We start from the raw sequence: 18,060 nt of genomic DNA, 5'->3' as shown, positions 1-18,060 counted from the left end.
CACTAGGAGCAATTTAGGCATTACCACATAATATGCCCTTTAAATTATTAGTTGCTTTTTTCTCTTGAATTTACTGAGAAGGTAGGAGCTAGATGGAAGATAATGTCAGTGAGGAGCAGAGCACAGTTCTTTTCAGACCTGTGACTCCTGTGGTCACTTCAGCAATAATGAAGTTTTGAGTGAGCTTTCAGAAAGAAAATTCAGCTAGTGCTTTAATATAACAATGCGCTGCAAAGTACTCGACCACAAAATTACTCCTCAAACAGCACCATCTGTCTATATCACAATGCTGAGAGAAAAGTAACCTAAAAATGGAGGGAGGTGAAGCAAGAGCTATTGTTCTGTTCTTGTCCTCCTGCAGAACACACTGGTGTTCTGTTGTACCATTCCCAGATAACAATAAATGTTAATACCATGTCAATCTCCCATTTGATGTCCCATTCAAAGGCACATCACCTAATTCCCATTGTGCTTTTGGTGTTCTTCTGTTACTGTGCCTGGAATAGGCACAGCTCAGCCTGGACCCTTTTGCTTTGGCAGTCATTTATCTGTTGTCTCTCCTTTGCTCCTCCAAGCTGACACTTCATGTCAGCTAATACCTGAATATCAATGCTGGTTGGGTTTTTCCCCTATTCAATTTCTCAAACTCAGGAGATATTTATAACAAATATCTTCAAAGATCTCTGTGCAATATATTCTTTTAAAATTTACATTTCCAAGTATGTAAAACATTTTACAAAGACAGCTGTCGTGTCATACTGCCCAAGCTTGTCTTGTTCTTACCTTGTCCTCCCCTGCCTGTCTGAAAGCATCTGTTGTCCCATCTCTGCTTTAGCAGAATGTTGAAGAACTTATTTTAACTGTTTGCCCATCACTGTCAATTGGCCTACCTATTAGACAGGGAGAAAAGAACTTTCTACCTGAATGATAGACTGAGTCTGATACAATAGTTCTTAAAAAATAATACCTGAACTGTGAATGATGGTTGAGAATCTAAAATCATAACCTCCTTGTGACCAGTGTTCTCCTTTTCCATGCAGAGATACAGGAGAGCTGTATACACTGAGAAATGTTTTTAGCAAGAAAACACCAAGAACAGATTTCCTGACCTAGACCTTTCTGTCTGCTGCATGGACTGACCCATCAGCTGTGGAGCCAGCCTTCCTCCAGCAGAGCAGAGCTGCCTTCTGCAGGGAGGTGGTGCAGGAACTGGGATCTCTGACACACAGATAGGGACCTGCAGTTGGTGAGTTGGTTGTGCATCCAGCTGGTGCATTCTCGGCTCCTACCTGTGTCAATTCTGCTCCACAAGGCAGCGTGAGCTTGGAACAGGGCAGGGATGGCACAGAACCTTTATATTTGAAGGCAAAGATTATGTTTTTCTCTCTTCTGCTTGCTTACTCAGTAAGGAAAGGAAACTGCAACTGATATTTTTCAATAATATCCCTCTACAAAAGCAACATGTGATATTTTCATATAATTACAGGCCAGGAGTCACTGTCCACAGTCCTTCCAATGCAAAAAATACTTTGGATCCAGAAGCAACTGAGGTGGTTTATTATTCATTTCCAGAGGACTTGTGGAAAGAATCATAAGAGAGGGAGGAGAACAAGAGGAAGAAAGATGAAGTGCACCATTAAGTGTACCCAGGGAACACAATAATACACTTCATAGTCCAAAAAAAATTTACTTATGCACTATCATGGCCAAAAATTTTCAAGTCCAGGAAGCCCAGTTTGTAGCCAGTCCAAATAAAACTTCTGATCACTAATTTGGATAGTGAAGAAAGAAGTTCACAATTACACATCAATTCACTCCACACCAATCCTCAAAACCACATGGAGAAAACAGACAGTGAATAGGCTGAGGTTGCTGTGCGTGCGATGCTTTTTCCACTCTTTCCTTCTCACTTATCTCCCTCCCACACAGCTCCTCAGTGTCCCTGCCCTGGTTTAACCCCAGCTGGCAGCTCACCCCGCATGGCTGCTCACTCACTCTCTCTGTGTTGGAGTGTAAGACAGAATATGAAGGGTAAAAGTGAAAAAAAACATGGCTTGAGATAAAGACAGTTTGACAGATAAAGCAAAAACTCTGCTCACAAGCAAAGCAAACAAGGAATTCTTGCACTATTATATTTGCAGGGAATGCCCCAACGAAAGCAGGAATGAAGAATCTGACTCCATGTTCTCAGAAGGCTAATTTATTACTTTATAATACTATATTATATTAAAGAATACTATACTAAACTCTACTAAAGTATTCAGAAAGGATACTTAATGTTAAAAAGATAGTAATGAAAACTCGTGACTCTTTCCAGAGTCCTGACACAGCTTGGCCCTGATTGGCCAAAGAGTGAAAACACTCAGAACAGAATCCAATGAAACAATCACTTTTAGGGAAACAATCTCCAAACACATTCTAAAGGAGCACAACACAGGAGAAGCAAATGAGATAAGAATTGTTTCCCTTTTCTCTGAGGCTTCTTATCTTCCCAGGAGAAAAATCCTGGGCAAAGGGATTTTTCAGAGAATGTGAATGCCACAATGAACCACTTCCCATGGGCAAGCAGGTGTTCAGCCACTTCCAAGACAGCAGGGTTCCATCAAAAGTAATGGTGATTTGCGAAGAAAAATGCCATAAATCATAAAAATACCCCCTTTCCTCCTCCTTCCCCCAGCTCTGTATGCTGAGCATGGTTCCATGTGCTCTGGGATATCCCTGTGAGCAGCTGGGGTCAGCTCTCCTGGCTGCCAGTTTCTCGTGTACCCCCAGCCTGCTTGACCAAGGCCTGGCTCTGTGTAAGTCCTGCTCAGCTCATCCCTGTGATAACATCACCGTTTTTCAGCACAAATCCAAGACACAGCCCCATACAATCTACTATGAAAAAATTACCTCAATCCCAGTTAAAATCAGCACTATTGCCCACAGATGTGGTTCCTTAAGGGACTCCCTGTCCCTCTTGGCGCCACATGTCTCCCTCCAGCCTCTTCCCTTCAGATTACAGATTTTTCCTAAATATGCTTGTGTAGGAGAACCATATGCTCCTCCAACAGGCTCCCCCAATTAGGCAGGGGTTTGTCTCAGCCTCTGAGCTGGCTACAGACAGCTGCAACCATCTCAGGGCAGGTGACCTCCTGCCCAGGGCAGCACTGATGCTCCCAGCTGCATCACCCTGAGACTTGTGCCCCTTAAAACAGGGGCTCATATTTCACTGCTGGGCTCTGCATGAGAAACAAAGCTCAGCAAACGGTAAAAAATGGCTCAGGAGGGAATGGGAGAAGTGCTAAATGGGGGAATTTATAGAAGAAAAAAGGAAAAGTCCATGTCTGGAATATGTGGGGAGCTGCTGTGACCTTACTTGCATGTGTCTTTTCCCATTGTGGGCGCATCAAGCAGATGCCTGGAGCTCAGAGAGACCTCATCCAGCGCCAGGTGTCCCTGTCCATGGCAGGGGGGTTGGAGCTGGATAATCTCTAAGGTCCCTTCCCACCCAGAAGATGATCTTTAAGGTCCCTTCCAACCATTCTATGTCTAGGATATTCCTTTTGCTCCAGCTGTACCTCCTCCCTGCAGGAAACCTGCAGCCTTGTGGGCACACTCCTCTGCTGCCATCCTGTGTGCCCCTGCTCCATTTGCCTGAAAAGATTTCTCCCCACCTCTTTTGGCTTTGTCACCTCGCAGTCCCGAGAGAAAAGGAGAGGGGAGAAATCAGCTTGCATTCCTCACAGCTCTACCTTCACATTTCTCTGCACATGACTCCTGAGACAGAAATGAGCACACACTGTTCCTCTCTTACCTTTGCTGGAGGATTTTGGGGTGTAATTGGCACTTTCAGGGATGTTGTAGTACCATGAACAGCCCATGCCAATGGGTGAGGTGCAGCTGGTGAGTGCTCCTGCCTGAAGGTGCCCATGTCAGCAGCAGGCTGGCTCCCTGGGCATGGATGGAGCCTGGCCCTGGTCGAGGAGGGGCTTTCTGGGCAGGCAGCAGTGCCTGGTGATGTGGAGTGAACAAACTCCCCACCATCGGCCTTCCTGCAGTGGGGTTACATCGGAAACATCTTGCTTCAATCAACACTGAGCAAAGCACCAACTCTTAACCTTGCCTCTGTATTTCCATCCCTTCATCCTAATCACTTTTAATTTATTTTCCAGATTTGTTGGAAGGCAGTGTTTCCTCAGCACAGGCTTTGTAGAGATCAATCCCTTTGCAGCTTTTCAGGTTCAATGTACAAATTTGTGTTTCACAGTAATGTAGAATGGAAAGCATGACAAGGTGGTCAGGGTAATTTCTGGTGCATGAGATCTTATACAATGTTGTGATAAGCTTTGTAATCACTGCATCATTACACTAATTGTTTGTCACTGTGCACATGTGCATAAAATCAGCAGCATTGAACAGAATACATTACATTACTCTTGTGTCAGACATGGTGTGTCTCAATCCATCAAGAGGAAATGGGTAGAAATGAATGTAGGGAAGTGTTTAAGGGAGAAGCAGAGATTCTAATTATTTCACACCAAGAACTTCACATACTTGCTAAACTGAGTTGTCATGCTGCTACTGATTATAATTGTCTTCTGCCATTGACAGGTGATTGTTTTGTGATTTCTGTGTCTAATAAAAATTCATTTTAACTAGGAAATTGTTTTTGTACTATTATGGTTTCACTTAGAGAATTTTTGGAAAGTGTCTCTTTTGGAAAGTGGTGCTACTTTTACCTCTTAACACAATCTTGAAACTATTTTTTCTGCTTAATAAACTTAATTGAGAAAATTTAAATGGGTACATTTAGTTTTTTCAGTGTGACTCATAGTACTGACACTTAGAAGCTGTCTCTGCAGTAATAATGGAGATGATAAGTGGAAAATAAAAAGAATAATTTGGTTTTATCTACTTTGCTGTTATTGCGAACAGATAGGAAGTTAATTGAAGTTACGTCCCTTTTTGGCATCTGTGTGATACAATCCATCAGTGAGAACCAAGTTATGAAGCTCAGTGATATCTGCCTGACTGAAAGAGCCTTCAAGACTTAGATTAATATAAAACAAAAGCAGGCCTTTTAAAAGATTAAGATGGTTAAATGTGTCTCCTAATTCCGTTGTTTAACTCAGTGGTGGGTGATGGTCTCATCTCTCCTCTTCCTGCTCTCCAGGCTCAGGAAATGACTGAAGCCTTAACATGAGACGAGAAGGTGAAGCCCTGGGGCAAAGCTGAGGGAATGACAAATCCTGGTTTCCCTGTCAGAGTGGATGCAGCAAAGAGGAAGAGTCTCCTTCATTCATTTCGTCCAAAACTGAATCTTAACTCTTGAGCAAAATTTCTGCATAGCAGCCTGGTGTTCTACTGTAGCCGTGTTGAGTGGAGGGGAGAAAGGGGAGAAAGATGGAGAAATTTCTATTCCTGATGGAGAGCTTCCAGCAAAGCAGTCTTGCTTTGGGGAATGAACTGAAAGGAGTTACATGCTGTCTTGTAACCTTCTCACATACATGTACACAAACTCTGTGGCTGCAAGTCTGGGCGTTGGACAGAAAACAAGTAAAGAACTGGTTCGATTATGCAGGAAAATGGATCAGTGGTAACTGCAAAAGCCAAACCCATGCTGTGAAAAAGCACACAATGTTACCAAGATATAATGACCGTTGTGTCCTCTTTGAGCCTGTCTTGTCATAGAAGGGACTGTGATGGTGTTCACAGGGGATTTCAGGTGAGGGAAGAGATGAGAATGTTGACTCCATGGTCAGAAGGCTTTATTTATTATTTTATGATACATATTACATTAAAACTGTACTAAAAAGAATAGAAGGAAAAGTTTCATCTCAGAAGGCTAGCTAAACTAAGAATAGAAAAAACAAGAATGATAACAAAAGCAGCTGCCTCAGACTCTCTGTCCGAGCCAGCTGATTGTGATTGGCCATTAATTACAAGCAACCACATGAGACCAATCACAGATCCACCTGTTGCATTCCACAGCAGCAGATAATCATTGCTTACATTTTGTTCCTGAAGCCTCTCAGCTTCTCAGGAAGAAAAAATCCCAAGAAAAGGATTTTCACAAAAAGATGTCTGTGACAAGGGAGCCCTGATACCTGAGGCCAACAACAAGCATGGTGCAATTGTTAGTGCATGGTGTACATGCCTGGGGAACAGGCAGCTGAACTTCAACAAGAGAAATTATGTTGAGTTACTAATAAAACACTATTCCTAAAGCTGAATCATGTTCATTTGTTTCTGCAACAAGTTTCATGATTAAGCCATTAGATTTAGCATAATGTAACATTTTACCTATAAATGGCATCATAAATCTGGTATTATATATAAAATTCTTAAGAAAATGCTATGGTTTTAAACTTTTGAAGTAATTTGCAGCTCAGCTCTAAGAGTATTACATGCATTTTATTAATATACTCCAAATTTAATTTTAAAGTTACATAATCCTTTTCCTAGTTTGATCTAGAGTATATAGGAAAAACCCAGAAAATATGAAGAAAAATGACTGACATAAAGTCAGGACTAAAAATAATTCAATTTATTATTTTTATGGAACACTCTTCTGGATTGCAATATAATTTATTTTCTGCAGTCTCCAATTTGTCTTCAGTTATCTTAAGCCTTTGATAGGTTGTTAATATAGGACATGATATCCACTTTCAGTCAACTTGAGCAATCTGCAGCTGCTATATCTGGAACATCTGTATATTTTTCCTTGTAACAGAAAATACTAAGCTCTGTTGAGCCATGCTCTCACTCTAGCATTCATTTGGTGGACTCTCAAAAACACCTCATTAGGCTGCACATCCTGATCAGCTTTTTGTGAGTACCTTTGGTTGCACAGAAGGAGCCCAAGGGAGCTCCCTGCTTAGGTGGTTTGTAAAAAATGGAAAACCAAGTGAAGGCTTACTGAAAAGCTGATTGCACTAGTGCTGTGGTCCACCTTTTCAGATAGTCAGTCCTTGAAATTTTAATTCTACTCACCTCCCACACTATTATTTACTTTGCTAGATAAACTACAAAGCATGCTGGCAGACAATTATTCTCACATTGCATTTCTTTCCTATAGGCAATGAAAAAATACTTAGAAATAAATTGCCATACTATAAGTACCATTTCTTAGAATTTCATGGGCTGTAGTCTTTGATGCTAACAGAGTTAATGTACAATAAGCTTTTTAATGTAAATACAAAATGTACATGAAATCACTAAAGAAAATGCAAATACCCCAGAAGCTCAGCAATAGATTATGCCTCTCAGATGGCAATTTTACAGTAAGGATTTCCTTATATTTTCCCTCCTGAAAGAGTAATTGAGAAAATGTCCCAGAAACAAGGAGTGGTATGATTATCACATTTGAGGAAAGGTTGCCATCAAGAGGGACCTTGATAGAGTTGGGGGTTCCCAACATAAATCATGGACCTGTTAGAGCAGGTCCAGAGGAGTGCCACAAAAATGGGCAGAGACCTGGAGTACCTCTCTCACAAATTAAAACTGAGTTGGGGTTATTCAGCCTGGAGAAGAGATGACCTTGTTGCAGATTTGCTATATTTTAAAGAAGAATTATAAGAAAGATGGAGAGAGAGTTTTTGCCAAAGCCTGTAAACGGGCAGTGACAGGACCAGGGACAATGTGTTTAAACAAAAAGAGAGTAGATTTGGACTGGCCACGAGGAAGAGTTTTTCTAAGGTGAGGGTGTTCAAACTGGAACAGCTTGGCCAGAGAAGCTGTGGATGACCCATCCCTGGAAGTGTTTAAGGCCAGGCTGGATGGAGCTTTCAGCAACTCAATCTAGTGAAGGGTGTCCCTGCCCATGGGAGGAATACCCTTGGGCTAGATACTCTCTGAAAGTCTGTTCCAGGCCAAACACCTCCGTGACTCTATTAAACCTCATTTCTCTGAAGAGAATATTGTACAAATATTTGTAAAATAATTCCTTGCTATGACATCTGTAAAGGTATCAGGGAGTCTGCACAGAAATCAGAGACAATTAGCACTTTGTTTTTTCAATTCTCATGTTCCCTGCTTAACCTCCAGATGAGTGTTCCTTTTTGTCCCTTCCTTTCAAAACATGTGAGTTTAGAGATGCTATATCTGAGTATTGATCCTGCAGTGATTCAGCACAAAATTCAGGGTTCCACGCACAGGGTTCACAGGTCCATACAGACATAAAATTAGGGTTGGATGACTTTTTTGAATCAGGTAGGGGGTTGAGGGGTTGAATTTTGAGGGGTTGAATTTTAATGTTATTTAGGATTTGGTGAATGCTTCACCATTTCATTCCACACCTCAGCTTGTTGCAACTTAGCATTTTTAACATAAGGCTGTATAGTTTCTCTATGGATATTAACCATAAAATGAGGATAATATTTTGAGGACATTCAATGAAGTCACTGAAACATATTTTCAAGCTTTGCTTTATGTTATACACAAACTATTATGTTAAAAGTCATTAAGGTTGCAAAGACAAGCACTCTAAAGCAATATTCACTCTGTTCTTTCTTTGCTTCTGAATGAGCAGAGACACCTTTTAGTACCTATCCATCAAAAACCAAGCTCATTTTGGACATATCCAAATAAATAATACTAATAATAGATGCTGTAGTAAAGAAATGCCATCACAACATTTTGGATTTAATGTGGATGACATAAGGAGTTAATTTTCCTTTTGCAATTTGAGTGCACTTTTTGCAGACCCTATCTCTCTCTCTTCTTCCTACCTTATGCAATACATATTTTCTCCCACAGACCTGATTGGCAAACTTGGAATGTTTTCCAGGTTATTCAGTTGATTCCCATTTCATTATATCCTAGAGCAGAATTCTGCACTACTGCTGCTCACGGATCATAAAAGAACCAGAGCACAGCAGGCAATGCCCCATTAGTGGCCCACTCGAGCATCCCTGTACACAAATGCTAAACCCCACCATCCATCACCTCTGCACCCTACCCACACTCACATTCAGTTGTTTGGAGGAATACATCTAGATGTCAACCCGCTCAACTATGAGGAAATTATTAGTTCTTTTTTTTTTTTTTTCACTACGCTCAAATTGCATTAATGCAATTTAAAAAAATGAAAAAGAAAAGGAAAGGCGTGGAAAGGAAAGGTGCGAAAAGAAAAGAAAAGAAAAGAAAAGAAAAGAAAAGAAAAGAAAAGAAAAGAAAAGAAAAGAAAAGAAAAAAGAAAAGAAAAGAAAAGAAAATAAAAGAAAAAAGAAAAGAAAAGAAAAGAAAAGAAAAGAAAAGAAAAGAAAAGAAAAGAAAAGAAAAGAAAAGAAAAGAAAAAAGAAAAGAAAAGAAAAGAAAAGAAAAGAAAAGAAAAGAAAAGAAAAGAAAAGAAAAGAAAAGAAAAGAAAAGAAAAGAAAAGAAAAGAAAAGAAAAGAAAAGAAAAGAAAAGGAACATAGCTAAATTTTCAGCCCACTCCAGCTCCTTTTAGACCAGGATGACAAACTTGCAACATTCTTCAGTGTCTGCATTTTTCTGTTTGTCAGTCAGCATTTCTTTATGTAATAGCTTTAAACATGCACATATTCAGACTTCCAGGACAAATTAGTAGTTAGGCAAGATTAGTACCAGAGCAGGCAACATGCTATTCCAGTTGATAAGCTGTATGTCCATCAATGGATTCTAAGAAAGTATCTTAAAGAAATGTTTTAGAGACAAATTTTTTTATATATGAGCCATAAATACTCTTTTATGAGCCAACTACTCCTTTCAAAAGTCTATTTTCTCTACTTCTTAGCGCAAAATCCCATTGCCTACATCATTGTGGAGACCAAATCACTTATTTCGTGAGCAGGCAGAGGAAAGAGAGATTGCTTGAAAACATGAAAGACAAGTATCCTGCCCTAACACTAATATTATAGTAGACATGTTGGTAAATTTTATAGATGGGCCAAGAGTTTTGATTTCTAAGTTTTTACTGCATCAGGTGATACAGTCAGACAAACCCCTGGTAACCTCCATAGGCTGCCCAGTAACTCCATGGCTGCAATCAGCTTTTTTTCTCATTTATTAATTGATTTGAATTCAGAGCAATTGTTTCCCCAGTCAGTGATCTGGAGGGAACTTGGGATATCACCATCAGACGTTCCAGTGCTGTTAAGTCATTGCTAGAAGTATTTTCCCCCTTTTTTTCTGTCCTTACGCATTATTTTTTCCTTAGTAGGAAGCACCATCTTGAATATCAAAATATTTTATTGCATTGCAAGATGAGGAGATGCAGACATTTTTTTTTTTTGTTTTTAGAACGAAGTTCTAAATTTCATCCACTGATTTTTTTAATCTCCATTTTTGGGATACTGCCTTTTTTCAGGTTATTGACAGATAGCTGAGGAAGGGGAAAAAACAGTGAAAGCCAGAAGCATTGACTTATTTAAATTTTCTAGTTACTGTTTGTTAAAAGAAAATCCCTCAAAAAATTTTTTAAAAATAGCAATCAAAATATCTATTTCTGATAGCTCTGTTATTATACTTCTTCCAGTACTAGGAAATATTGGCCATGTGAAAAACAGCAAATAGAGTATTTTTCAGTTTTCTACATGCTGCACAAGGTCATTTTGTGAAATAAATACAGGAAATCATAATGGTTTCAGAGTCAAAGCATGTCTCCCTTTTTTATGTGTAGAGGTCTCAAAAATAACACTGTAAATACAGTATTCAAGAAAAATATATTTCTCTGGAACAAATCAGAAGAGTTTTCTTCATATTCTGTCATGCCTATTCATAATTTCAAGTTGTTAGCCTTAAAATAACACTTCCAGTATCGCAGTCTTCTCCCATATTTCAGTAAGAAAGACAACTCTAAAAATGTTGAAGGTCACTGAGACAGCTTGCCTGACTTCCCCATGGGTTTTAGATTTATGGCAATTTTCAACAAGCTCAAGAAAAAAAATTGAACAAAGGCAAGACTACTGTATTAAGACTAAAGAAAAGTCTGCAAATATTTAGTGGGAAGAATGCATTAACACCTCTCACACTTCATATTAGTCTAAAATAAATAATAGGATAGCAACAGCAAGTATGGACACAATTCTGTCGCCTCAAGTAGCTACTGTTGTAGTAAACTGTAAACAGCAATTTACTGATAGTAAATCAAAACCTGGAAATGGTGAGAATTATGTAATCATTTACAATTTTTTTTTCACAAGGAAAAAATGAAAGGAAAATTCAAATTTAATAATATTAGTTATTCTCTCTTTATTAATAGGTATTAACTCAAAATCCTTGAGTTCATGTTTTTATAGTCTTTTCATATCACAGCTACAAGGAAAGTAGAACTAAAATTAAAAAGCAGGAGCTGAAAAGTCTGAAATTGAAGGGGAAAGGGCTTGGCTGTTCCTTGCCACTGATGCCTGACAGAGATGCTGTTTCTATGCAGGCTGCTTGGGAACAGAGCATGTGACTGGACAGGGAGAAGGGTTTTAATCATTTCCTTGCCCTTTTCCTTTAGCCAGTGGAGATGAACCCATGCATGAAGGTCCAGGAGGCAAAGTGGAGAACAGGGAGAAGGAGTGGTTGTAATTTGCAGCTCACATTGGCTAACCCAGCACAAAAAGAGATGGGAACCTTTTCTGGGGCAGAGCTGTAATCCATACCTGCCATAGCTCCCAGAATGTCATGTAATGCACGGGGTGTTGGAGCTCATTCCACTTGTTCCCCAGGAATTATTTTTCCTCCAGCAGTATTTCTAATCTCAACAAATGAAAGAAGTCAATTGAATCCAACTGAAATCCTAACAAGTAGCCTAATTTGATAAGATGTGGAGTAGTTTAGGACATGCTGAAATTACCATTGACTCAGTAGAGCCAGTGTTTCATTTTCCATCGCTGTAGTTCTGCCTCGTTTGATGCACTCTTCAAGCTGTTCTGAAAAACATCCCATTGACTCCTAGATTTTGTATGCTTTTAATGTCAAAAAAGGAATATGAAAAAATATATGAAGAAAAGTACAGAGAAGATTCTAATGTGGTTTTTTTTCTCTGTGTGCTTCCCCTGTTTCCCTTGTCATCTTCATTTGCTTGCCCTCCTGGGCTTAGCTCACATCACAGCTCCCTGGGAGATGCTGCTGGTAGGGGACAGCTGAGTGCTGTGCTGTTCCAGTAGGGAGAGAGGTGCTAAACTGTGCCCTCGCCAGCCATACAGGCAATACTTCAACTACAAAGGGGAAAAAAACCCCACAGTTTAGAAAGGGCAGTGCAGAGATGCCTGAGTTTAAAAATGCAAAATGTTTTATGCTACATACCATCTCTTTAGATCCATGTAGAATCTAAAGACTGTAGGATGAGATTCAGAACTAATGCTCATTTAAATGTATGAAAAGCAGAGCAACATTTTTCTTCTAGCAAAGCCACACTCAGCTCTACTTTGCAAGTATTTTATTTGCATCCTTATCACTGTCTTTATTTTAGCGCCATCTCTGAAAAACAGATCCTTCACTTTCATACCAGTCCTGTGTACTCGAGTTGCGTGGATACCCGATCAATATTAATGCTCTTTCCCTGCCAAACATGAAATCACAGCTTCTGCTGTCACTAAGAGCTGTACATTTAAGTGAACCTGGGACAGAACTGCAGTGCCAGCTTACCATCTGATCACAGCCTTGTGGAGTGGGCTTCAGGAATCACTGAGCCAGCTGCCAGGGGTAGCCCACAGTAACACAACTCTATTGATAGCATTCCTGCACTTGTCATCTTGTGTGGGATCTGAAATCCTGACACACTGTCACTGCATGCATGGTGTGTCTAGAAGCCATAAAATAAATGTGATGCCATGTGGCAATTAACATCACTGGTGCTTCAAAACACAGAGCTGGTGGGGAGACTTGCCTGTGGGGTTTTGTGGGAGCACACTATACATGATTCAAAGGAAGTTCAAAGGAAGAGATGGATAGGGTTTTGTTTAGCCAGAAAGCACAAACTGAAATTCCTGACAACTAAATCTCTATATTAATGGCACTCTTATTTTTTGACATGGAGATGATTTGCCTCAAGCCTTTAGATCCAGAGTGACAGCGAGCTGCTATGAAACCAACAATGCTTTGCTTCAGCCTTTAGCAGCTGTCGAAATTTTTTTGTGTAGTGGAAAGCATGATGTCTGATCCTGTGTCCCCTTGTCAGGTGTTATGAAATAAGCCTCCCTTCTAAGGTTTTACTGGTGTAATTTTACTCTGCAGGTTCTGAGGAAGGCAGAAGTAGCTGAAGGCTGTTGTAAGCCCAGTGATGCCTCCAGCTCTGCAGAAGCAGCCCTGCCTGTTTCATTCAATGGAACTTTCTCTCTCCGTTTCATTCAATTGAACCTAATTAGAGGGCTCTGAAATAGACCTTTCACACTTATTCTTGAAAATATTCAGATTGACAGCTAATAAGTAGTGTCCACCTGCTGATAGGACTGTTCCAAATAGCAGAAGATCAGCTCAGAGAGACCCAGTAATGAGGGAGTTCCTTCAGACGGAGCTCTGAGCAAACCTGCTCTAATAGGGAAGGACACATTGTAAGGGGAAAGTTTAATCCATTCTGAAAAACTCAAAGCTGTATTCAATACATATGATCCTGTGAGATTGATCTTGCCTTTCTAGGGCTCTAGTTATTTGGGTTTTGCAAGGTGTTGTTGAGTCTACATTTTCACAGCAGGCTCAAGTAAATCTGGATATTTTACTTTTTACATTAAAATATTATGCTTTTCACTTGGGCAATAGATTGTATTGACCATCGCTTCGGCTACATTCAGAGCTACTTACTCAGATAGAAATAATGAATCATACTTTTTCAGTGTCCTACCATGACTTAAAATTACAAAATAAAAAACTAGAAGCTGGTGCAGGGCTCCAAGAGCGTGACAATGACAAAGGAGTAACTTTTAAAGATCTATTTTTCCTCTCAGTTTTATTTACAGCTGCTGCAGGGGTCCAACCCCTTTCTTTCAAGCAGCATACTCAGGGGGGCTGCTCACATGACATTTTTATGAGCAGAGCTTGTGCCAATCAGACACAAGACCCAGGAGATGCAACCCTGCCCATTCTGCTCTTTCCCACTGCATGGAATAGCTGTTGCATGTGTTTATATGTCTGATTTTTGGTTTTGGTAAAGAGAAAAGATTTTGAACAGGCCACCTGCAGATAAGAGATGAGTTACTGTTTTCTTGGTCTGTTTGCAGCCTGAGGGCAGAGGGCAGGCACAGAATTCTGCTGTGGCAGATTGAATACAAGCATGACTTTAATTAAATGAGACAAAATACCATGCTAACATGAAAGCTGTAATCTATTTATATGCACGAGTCTTTTTTGATATCTTCCTCCATATATTTGGTAGAATAATGGAGAAATATTGTTTGTGACTGGATTTTTTATCATTTGAAGAAGAAATGTTATATGTGTCAGAGCAGTTGCAATCTGATTTTCATGGGTGTGGAAAGTCAAGCTCAGTCTTTCCCTCTGCCATGCTGGTACAGATCACTGCTGGGCCAGAGAGTAACAAATGATTATTAAGATATACAATATGCTGATAAATGGAAAGTGGCTGATGTTAGTTTATCCCTTAATGAGATAAACTTAATTAATAGATGAATGGTCATATTTTTCTTTTTTTCCCTATGAAAATATGAAGCATAAGGGACTCAGCTAGCATAGCAAGCAGATGTGCTACCTTGGAGACAGTCTGTAAAAAATCCAAAAATATTTAAAATACTGTTTTCTTTTATATATATATTTGTGTATATATTTATATATATATATAAACTGAAAAATATTTCAATACCTAAAGAGGGTTATAATAAAGATGGAGAAATAATTTTACCAAAGTCTGTAGTGACAGGACAAGGGATTATGTTTTTGAACTGAAAGATGCTATATATAGATTGGACTGAAGGAAGAAATTTTTAAGGTGAGGGTGTTGGACGCTGGAATGGGTTGCCCAGAGAAGTTGTAGATGGAAGTGTTCAAGGCCAGATTGGAAGGGGGTCTGAAAAATCTGACCTAGTGAGAGATGTCCCTGCCCATGTTGGGTAGATAATCTTTAAAGGACCCTTCAAACCCAAACCACTCTGTGATTCTATGATTCCATATTTGGGTAATGCTACAGATGCTGAAGCTCAGCGTGGTTCATTTCATGAAATGGAAATGGATGACAAAAAGCCTCTTTCAGTCTAAATCAGGGTGAAGCAGGTGTCTCAAGCAGGTATTTTGCTCTTTAATCACCCCAGTCTACCACCCTACACAGTCAAGTGCCTTACAGCCAAAACATGAAAATAAAATCAGTGCAATGTACAGCCTTCAGCTGCCATGATTTTCTATACAGTAATACTGAGGACATCAGATTGCAACAAAAGTCACTAGAAGAAAATAAGACCCCACCTCTTCTATGAGTAAAGAGTCTATGCATAACTCCAACTCCAGCACCTAGCCCTGTTTGTATAATGACTGCATACAGACATGCATGATTTTCATGTGATACATGATGCTTGGAATGCTGGAATTCTAAACTTGTGGACATTTCAGTATTGAATCTTTTTTTTTCCATCTGTAGCTTTTGGTGAAGTATAATGGAAAGATTTATTTCTTCCTAGTTTGAAAACAAACCAACTGTAAACTGTGAGACAGAAAACAATCCACTCTCTTGTGTAAACTGAGAAAGATGAAACGTACAAGCCATGATTTTCTCCACTCAATCCCCCCCCCATGCTGAGGATATAACAAGAACAAGGAATGGCATGAACTTAACCTGTCCTCTTTGCAACTTTTCACTGGTACTTTTCCTCTTTGCAACTTTTCACTGGTAATTTTGTAGTTTTATTAAGATGCTGTAATAATTGTGATACACTGCGCTATCTCCAGGAGAGGGTTATTTCAAGCATAGTATGCTGTATTTTTTACTGAAACTGTAATTTAATTTCTGCGTTCAATGTTACTTTTAGATTCTCTTACATCCTACACAAATGTCACTCTATAATATTAGTTTATGTTTTTTTATTTTTCCTTTTTTTTGTTTTTATATTCAAGCCTTTGAATTCTGCAAGTCATTTGAAGAGGAAAGGATGACTGCTTCTCTGGGTGCTCCTGCTCCAGTAGTGCATGGCAAGATCAATTTGGGCATTAAGCTTTAGCTTTTACCCTCTTGCAAGACTGCCAAGCAGTAAGTATTATTTTGCCAGGAACTTTCAGCTTCATTAAAACTTCAGCATGTTATCAGAAATTCATCCATTAGGCAGACACACGGGAAGGAATCCATATTCCTTACTTGAAGAAAAGTAAGGAATAAATATGATTTTTTTTTTCATGAAGTTAGTTGTATACATTCTTCAATAAGTTTATGTTAAAATTCTTTGTAATTGCCTCAAAATATGTAAACATCCACTTTTAAACATTAAAAAAGTCAACTCTCAACTGCAATTTGGTTTAAATTCAGCAACATAATATTGGTTGTAGTTTAATATCAAGTTGTCTTTGTAGGTAAGCATCTTTGATTCACTTTAAATTCAATAGATAAGGTTTACAATGGAGAGACATAATTTTTCCCCCAGTTTTCCCCTTTATTTGAATTTGAATAGTTTTCTAATTGGATATGGTTTAACACAGAATTAGTTCCTTTTTTTTTCCTCCCCAGCAAGTAGACAAGTTACACAGTACCTGCTTAAGCTGTTACCTGCTTCTGGAGCAAAATTCAGATGACAGGAATGAATCCATTAAGTGCAAAAGAGCTAACCAGACTTAGAGCAACCTCCAAGGAAAGGTTAACTTTGGGTTCACTGTGCAAGCTAAAAGAAAAATTGCTGATGCTAACATTTAAAATAAGCATACTGAACAATTTTACTCTTGCACTTAAATATTTTTTCTGAAAATTCTGTCATTTTTCTTTAAAGGTTCAAGAACCCTTTGGGGTTTTTTTGTTTGTTTGTTTGTTTGTTTGTTTGTTTTTCCTGAAATTGAATGTCCATCATGTGTAGATGAAGATTCTTACTGATAAATAAGTGCTGATGTAGAAAGCACACAAAGATGTACGAGGTTGTGGCCTGAGGGAATTCCCGGATCCTAAAGCAGCAACAGTGTTGGTGAAGAGAACCATGGGAGAAAATTCCCTCAGAACTTAAGGCTCTGGTGACATTCATCCCAGGGATTTGAATGAGAATGCATTATGCATTCAAACTGAAGCTCTTTTCCCTTTTGACTACAGTCAGAAATCACTTTGGCATTCTGAATGGAGAGGTCAGCTCACCTGGCCAAGCTGCTGTGACTGATAACGTGAAATGCTGATAATGAGAACAAAACATTGGACAGCACTGGCAAAACTGTGGACTTTCCCTTGTGTTCTTAGCACTGGTTGGGTCAGAACAGCCCCAAGGTAGAATGTGATTTTCATCTTTGGTAAGTTTATCCCTCTTCCTCTGTTAGCAACCACTTTATGAACTGACCATGCACCCACACAAGAAGCACTGAGCAACAAGCCTCAGTAGGAACAGAAATGCCAAACCATCATGGGCTGCTTTGGATGGAGGCTCTGTAGCTCTTTCACATCCTCAGACTGTTTAAACATAGGCCATATGATGTTATGTAGCTGGGAACATGCCCAGAACACAATCATTCTGTACTAAGCATGGGTTTATAGGGTCTCTACAGGGAGATGTGCAGCTACTCGAGATGTGCAACTACTCCAGTTCAGTTCCTCACTCTTCTGAAGTTAATGTCCTGACTGCCCATGCTTACTTTCATGTGATTTGTACTATTGAGTGGCTTCAGAGTGCTTGCATGACATTTAGTTGGATAAAATAATGTGAGAAAAGCTACTCTGGGAAAGCACCAAATGAGTGCTAACTGCAAATGGGAACTGAGCCCACAGGATCAAACTGGAGCCAGTCTAAAGGAAGCATGTATGGCTCTCACTTGCCTTTGATCCTCCATGCCAGCATTTTCATTCTACAGATCTACTCCCTTCATCCTTTCACCAGTTTGTGCACAGAACAGAAAACAGAGTAAGGCAACAGCCTGCTCCCCTTCATTGTTCACTTTAAAAGCCAGAAATTTCTGAGAAAGCACCAAAATGTGGTTTATACTTAGCTACTGACACAGAGACCAA

The sequence above is a fragment of the Ammospiza caudacuta genome, chromosome 2 (genome assembly GCF_027887145.1).
Source record: "Ammospiza caudacuta isolate bAmmCau1 chromosome 2, bAmmCau1.pri, whole genome shotgun sequence".
NCBI lineage: Eukaryota > Metazoa > Chordata > Aves > Passeriformes > Passerellidae > Ammospiza > Ammospiza caudacuta.
The sequence above is the reverse complement of the archived record's forward strand: the minus strand, read 5'-3'. Positions refer to the sequence as shown.